At 47.4% G+C, this 7,243-nt stretch overlaps 1 protein-coding gene across 1 annotated transcript in view; it reads left to right on the top strand.

Annotated features, from left to right (window-relative positions):
* Positions 1-400: 400 nt before the first annotated feature.
* LOC132387612 (NACHT, LRR and PYD domains-containing protein 3-like) overlaps positions 401-7,243 on the top strand; it is a 33,490-nt gene continuing 26,647 nt past the window's right edge. The window contains exon 1 of the mRNA XM_059959984.1: positions 401-520. The gene's annotated coding sequence lies outside the window, so the exon portion shown is untranslated. The remainder of the gene's footprint in view (positions 521-7,243) is intronic.

The following is a 7,243-nucleotide window of genomic DNA, read 5'->3' as shown; positions in this document are numbered from 1 at the left end:
GCAAAGGAGAAATGATTGAGAGTAAGAACTAATCCGCTGGACGGAGGAGACTGGTGGTAGAGGGGAATAGGTTAGGTCTGGAATCCAAAAAGAAGCGGAGATCTTCGAGACCTTCCTGGTGGGGGATGGAGGTATATGAGGACTGACCGTCCATGGTGAAAATAAAGCAGTGGGGGCGAGGGAACTTAAAATCTTTGAAAAAATCCAAAAGTTTGTGAGAAGTGTCACGAAAATACATGGGAAGGGATTGAACAAGGAGGGATAAGACGGTGTCAAGGTTTGCAGAAATGAGTTCGGTGGGGCAGGAGCAATCTGAGACAATGGTTCTACCTGGACAGGCAGGTTCCGAGGCCCCGCCCCCTTACCTGGTGACGCGCTGGCGAAATCGCGCATGCTCAGTGCGGGAAGGGCGGTGTTGTTTTTCGTTCTTTGTTGAAGCTGGTCGGCGGTGGGATTGGGATCGGGAGGGGGTTCCCACCCTCGCCCCCTGGGGCGGGGAGCCAGGGACAATTTCCTTTCGGTGAGTATTGAAACAGGTCCGGAGCGGGGAGGTCCCGAATTCAAACAAGAGAACTGGAGAATAAAAGGTGGGGGTGGGGAGGGAGAGAGAAACACAGGGTGGTCGGTGAATCCTGAAAGGGGAGGGGATGAACTTCCCCGAACTGGCGGCCTCGCCTCGCTTCCTTCACAGAATCTGCCGGGGTCGGTCCGGGTTGTGAGACCTTCAAACCGAACCGTCTGAGATGAGCCGCCGCTCAGCCCCTGTTGTTCTAGTCCTATTAGCAGGATAACGTAAACATATTGTTACTGACAGAGAATCGTGTAATTTATGTTCCGTGTGTTATCTGAATGTACTTGCCTGTGATGCTGCCACAAGTTAGCGTTTCTCTGTACCTGTACCTTCCCGTACTTGTGCACTTGGCAATAAATTCAACAGGACCTGAGAGAACTCAGTGAGATTTGATTAGTGATGATTATGTTGCCTGATTTACTGAGGCTGCAGGAAGTATAGAGCGAGTCCATGGGGAGGCTCGTTTCCATGATGTGTTCAGCTGTGTCCTCAGTTCTTTGCTGTTTCTGGAAGCTAAAAGAAGAGAGCAGCTGTACGAAGGTGTGAGGTATGCGGATGGGATACGTTTTATGGTGAGTTGATGAAATTTGCTGAGGGGCAAGGGTAGATGCCAGTTCTTATTTGTCCTAGTGTTGTCATTTTAGAATCATTTCTACAGTAGTATATACTATTAATTCAGTACCTGTGTTTTGCTGGAGGACCATCAGGGATTGTTCTTGATCACTTCTCCCACCTGATTCTTTCTGCTCATTCCCTGCCCACCTTGTTCAGTCTTGTCCAGACTGTATCCCATCAGCTCAATGATATCTATCAGCAATCTTTCCTCTAACTTTTGTCTTCATTGCGAAGTGGAAGATAGCGGGGTCAAGGGATATGGGGAGAGGGCAGGAACGGGGTAGTGATTATGTATGATCAGCCATTTTCACAGTCAACGGCGATGCTGGCTAGAACGGCCGAATGGCCTACTCCTGCACTTACTGCCTATTGTCATTCATGCTTTACCTCACTGTTTTCCAGGAATTGTGTATTTTTTTGGTTAATTGTGGTTAGCACGTAATTGTACAGCACGTGGCAGGGTAAACCCCGCCATGTCAATTTTAGTTCCACTGTTAAAAATATTGCAGTGTTAATCTTTATCATAATAATCTCAATATATTATGTTAGAGGTCCAGTGTTTCATTTTCCATTTATTTTTGGAGAGTCACTTCCTCCATTTCCAGGGTAACAGCCAGCCAAAGCTGCAAGAAGAGATGCACATTTTATCCCTCTGTGTTCACCGCCTCTCAGGGTAGAGACAGTGGCCTCAGGAGCAAATGTAACAGAGTGATAGTGGGAGGAAAGAATGCTGTGAGCATTGACTGTGTGGGATGTGTTTACATCAGGGTCAGAAGGAACTGAAAACTGACAAATTGGTGGAGTGGGGTGGCATTAACACAAATCTGTTGAACAGCTTGGGGTGTCCCAAACGTTTTGCAACCAATTAATATCTGTGCATTCAAGTAGAAGGAAAAAAAAACTACTTTTGGAGGAAATGTAAAGTAAGGAGAAAATACTGGAATTGCTCAGCTGATCGGGCAGGATCTTGGACTGTCCCATTTCTGAAATTGGGTCTTCCACCATTTCTCCTTTCACAGATGTGTCCTGATGCACTGAGTTCTCAGTGTTTTCTATTTAGTGATTTTTCTTTAAAACCACTTTGTTCCTGCTACACTGTGGGAAACATGGCAGCCAATTGTGCAGGGTGAGATTCCTCACAGCAATGATATACTGATCAAACGTGCTCAGTTTAGCTGCTGATACAAGCTGAAGTGTATTCGCATCCTCTCACAATCTGCAGACCGGTGAACCAGCCTGAGCATTGGCCCAGGCAAAGGGTCATTAGGTTCCAGTTCCACCTTAGTTTGTGAATCGGAAATGACAGGAACACCACGGCAAATCACTGATTCCAAAGTGTCCTAGGAGAGTCTGTGTGTGGGTTATAATATTGGCATGGAGTCACTGAGAATATAGAACAGACAGTGTGCACGCTTCAGTCCAGATAGATGAACTCTACAAACACCAAAACATCCCAGAGGAGTCTGTATGTGGGTTATACTGTAATATTGGTCTGGTGATTCTGAAGATATGGAACTTGCAGCATACAAGTTGGTAATTCTGCAGCTGGGATCAGAACTTCCTGAGTCTGCAATGAAGCTGAAGTCTCGGGTGGTTAGACGTTGGTTATGGAGAAATCACCAACTACACCACCCAGAGGGACATCATACCTCTCAAGTATTCTGGAAATGTTTGAAGAGGTAACTACGGGGATAGGTGAAGTTGGACAGTGATGTTGTTCATCTGAACTTTGGTAAAGTCTGTAACAAGATTCCACATGGCAGCTGATCTGTAAGATTAGGTGATATGGGATTCACTGGGAACTGAAGAGGTAGATTCAGACCGGGCTCGATGACAGGAAGCAGATGGTGATGGTTGAATTTGGATCTCGCGAGTGGAGGCCTGTGATTATCGGAATGTGTGTGTCACAATTGAAACCTTTATAATTCATTATTCATGGCATTGGTTTGAATATGAATGTACGTAGCATGGTTAGCAGGTTTGACACGATATTCGGGAGTCTGCTTATATTGTGACAGGTTACTTTGAATTTCAAAGGGACCTTGGGTCTGTTATGGAGTTGGGCTGAGGAATGACAAATAGTTTTCCATGTGGGCAAGTAAAAGATGGTGCATTTTGGACAGTCAGACCAGGGTGGGACTGGTATAGTGAATGGGAGGGCATGGAGTGCTGTGGAACAGAGTGACCTGGGAGTACAAGTGTACTGTGCACTGAAAGTGGACGTGCAAGTATAGAGGCTGGAAATAAAGTCTTTAATCATTCTGGCCTTCACATTTTGGACTGTGGGCAATATATTGTAGTCATGTAAATAGTTGTTATGGCTGCACAGAGTATTATGTACAGTTGTGTTCACGCTATTGTAGGAAAGATATTATCAATCTAGAGACGGTGCAGACGAGATTGCTGAAGATGTTGCCTGGACTAGAGGGCCCAGTCATAGGGAGAGGTTGGCCAAGCTGGCTCTTCATTCCAGAGGAGAATGGAGGTGACATTGTAGGAGTTTATAAAGTCAAGAGAGAGATTAGATAATGTGGTTGGTCGTGGTATTTTCCCCAGGGTTCAAGATTCAAGATTGTTTAATATCATTCCGGTACACAGGTGTATAGGAGAACAAAATAATTGTTACTCTCGGACTGAAGCAGGACAGGAAAAAAAAAAACAAAATGATAGAGAGCATAATAATAAAAAAACACAATCCATACATTATGATTGCTTTAAAAATACATTGATTGTATGTCCATAAAGTGATAGGCACAGCAGTGTCTGGACATATGTTGACTGATAGGGAATGTTAAATTAGTGGTGAGGGTATGGAGGGGTGCGTTGGTGAGAGTGGAGGTGTTGATCAGGTTTACTGTTTAGGGAGAATAACTGTTTTGAGGCTGATTGTCCTGGTGTGGATGTTATGTCACCTCTTCCCTGATGGGCTATTGTGAGTGGGACGAACAGTCCCTGACCAGGGTGTGTCACCTTGATAATATTATGGTACTGTTCTAGCAGCTTTTTGTGGATACGTGCTTGATGACAGGTAGGCCTTGTTCTGGTGTTTGGATTTGCAACTGTGTGTGAACAGAGTGTAGAGCAATGGTCTCATGACAAGGCTGAGGGTCTCACAGGTTGACGATGATGGGAAGGGAGGACCAGTTGTACACCCTGACTGTCTGTCGTCAGTTGGTTAGAAAGTCCACCACCCAGATGCATAGTGGTGTGTTTAGACAGAGGTGTGGGTGTCATAAGGGGACATGAGACTGGACCCAAATGCAGGATGCAGGCACTGAAGTACTAGGGACAGGACGGGAACAACTAAACGATAGACAAGATGTGGAGACTGTGGCGTGCGTGAGGGACGTGGCGTTCAAAGTGATTCTGGGGTTCAGGCAGGATCTTGGAGTTCTCTGGGTGGGCTGCATAGCTCCTGGGCAGGTCCCGGGCCTCCCAGGCAGAAACACAGGGGCCTGGGCAGGTCCAGGGGCACAACCCATCAAAGGTGAGGGATAGGAAGGGGCAGTCTTCTGGGTAGGCCACATAACTCCTGGGCAGGGCCCAGACCTCCCAAGCAGGAACACAGGGGCCTGGGGAAGTCACGGGGCACCTGGATAGGTCGCGGGGCACAACCCATCAGAGGTGAGGGATAGGAAGGGGCAGAGCCCTCCACCGAGCAATGGCAGTCTGGCCTGGCTTACCCGACGGAGGCAAGGGATAGGAAAGGAGCTCGATCCAGGGTGACTTCCAGACTCACTCGCAGAACTCCTCTATAATGGTGCATACTCCAAGCCAGGATGAACAGGACAACCCCTCAACTCTACTCAGTCCCAGAGCCCCTTAAATATACCGCCAGCCGATGGGCATCAGGTGCACCTCCTTGAGCCCAAACAAGCCAAGGTATTCCACACATGTGACTAATTGGGCTCAAGGGTGAAATGGGGGATGGTTACAAGATCCAGAGTCCGCGAACCTGATCAAGAACTGGAATGCGGGCTCTGGACCAGACCATAACAGTGGAAATTAGTTCAAGGTTTGTGGGACAGCAGTGTTGAATGCTGAAATGAAATCCAGAAACAACATTTTGACCTAATTGTCTCTTTGTTAGGCATGTCAGGCCAAGGGGATTGACAGATGCAACGTCATCTGCCACTTCGCAATTCAGTCGGTAAGCATACTGGTGAGTGTCCAGTGAACCAGGATTGGAATTTTTGATCTGTGCCATTATCAGCCATTCAAAGCACTTAATGCTGATCGGCAACAGCTCCACTGGGCAGCAGGTCACTTTGTTCTGAATGTGTAGAGTTCCTTGGTACAGGGATGATGGTGGATGATTTAAAGCACGGGGGAACAGCAGCCTGGATGAGTGAAGTGTTGACGATAGCTGTGAAGGCAACAACGCACATATGTACACTCTTTCTGTGAGCTCAGTCTGGATGCTTTCTGGCCAGAGTCCTCAGTAACTTTGCTGTTGCAGACATTGGATGCTCAGCTGTGAGGGTAGTGGCTTTCCTGGCTGGCTTGTGTTGTGTGCTTTGAGGCATTGTTTGGAGTGCCAGGGAGGGGGCGTCATTGGTACAGTCAAGTCTTACGTAGTCTATAAACCCTTGATGCCTGGCCACATTCACCAGTGTGCGTTTCCCAGGGTTGGGGAGTCCGAACCTACGCCGGGCAGTCCTGTTTACATAAAGGGCGGAGCTCAGACCTTCCCAGAACCCGGGCTGGATCAAATTCGCAGCTCGGGACTCGCTGAGTTAAACAGAGAAACTCCGCCCCACTGGTTGCTATGAAAGAAAAAGGAGAGATCCACAAGGAAATCCGGACAGAAAGGTTAACCTCTTAAGGGTTGCTACATTGATCCTACTCTCGCCCCCTCCTGCTGTCAGACCCGTCCTGAGCCGGTGAGAGTTGGTGTGACCAGGCTGCGGCAGTCCCGCTCTACCCCGGCTCACCCGGCCCTGTCCATCTGAAATGAGCGGCGTACACATCACAGCCGAGTGGCCTCGGGAGCAGCAGCTCAGACTCAACTCTCCGTACAGAGTGTGAACGTCGTTGTAAGACCATTGTTGGTTACCGGGGAAGTCGGACTGTGATTTGCTGGGACCACACTGAACGCCAGCCGGTTACAGCATCAGAGGTAAGTGTTGTCTATGATTCTGCACACCGATTCAACGTTTAGAGCAAGGCTCGGCTTTGGTCGGGATCGGCTGTGAACTTAGTGGGAGTAGGGAGTCCTGACATGTTCATGTTAACGAGACAATTACTGTCCAAATGGATTAAGAGAAACAACATCGTTTCCGTCAGCTACAAATACTCTCCAGGGTGGTTTCTACTGAGTGCGAGCAGAAGAAATCTTCTCAAACAGATGTTGTTAGGACAGCAGACAAAGTCAGGAATCGCAGGCTGACCATGATGCGACTAATGTTCTGAGCTGCTCATGTTTCAATGTACGAAGTATTAAAGGAAAGTCAGATGTGCTCAGGGCATGAATCAACATGTGGAATTATGACATTTTAGCCATTTGTGAGATTTGGTTGCAGGAGGGGCAGGACTGGCTGCTCTGTATTTCCATTGTTTTAAATGTGTATGTGCATGTGGAATCAAATGGGGGAGGGGTGCATTGGTACTCCAGGAAAATGTCCCGGCAGTGCTCAGTCAGGAAAGACAGGAGAATTCCTTTGCTGAGGCTTTATGGGCAGAACTGAGGTATTAGAATGATAAAACCACATTATTACAGATTGTATTACAGATCACCAAAAGTCTGTGGGATTTAGCGGAGCAGATTTGCTGAGAGATTGCAGACTGTTGTAGAAATATAATTTGTGATGGTAGGTGATTTTAACTTTTCTCATATGGACAGGGACGGCCATACTGCAAAATGACTCGATGTAATAAATGGACCCTATACAGATTAGAGAGGAGGAGTTATTTGCTGTCTCAAAGCACATTAGGGACAATGACTTGACAAGGTCCTCCCTACGATGGTGTGGAGGCAAGTGCAGAAATTGCAGGGCCCAAGCAGAGATATTTAAATCATCCGTAGCGACACGTGAGGTAGCCCAAGACTGGAAGATA

This window comes from Hypanus sabinus, unplaced genomic scaffold (genome assembly GCF_030144855.1).
Source record: "Hypanus sabinus isolate sHypSab1 unplaced genomic scaffold, sHypSab1.hap1 scaffold_2038, whole genome shotgun sequence".
NCBI classification, from domain to species: Eukaryota; Metazoa; Chordata; class Chondrichthyes; order Myliobatiformes; family Dasyatidae; genus Hypanus; species Hypanus sabinus.
Note: the sequence above shows the minus strand (reverse complement) of the source record. Positions and strands in the feature narration are given on the sequence as shown.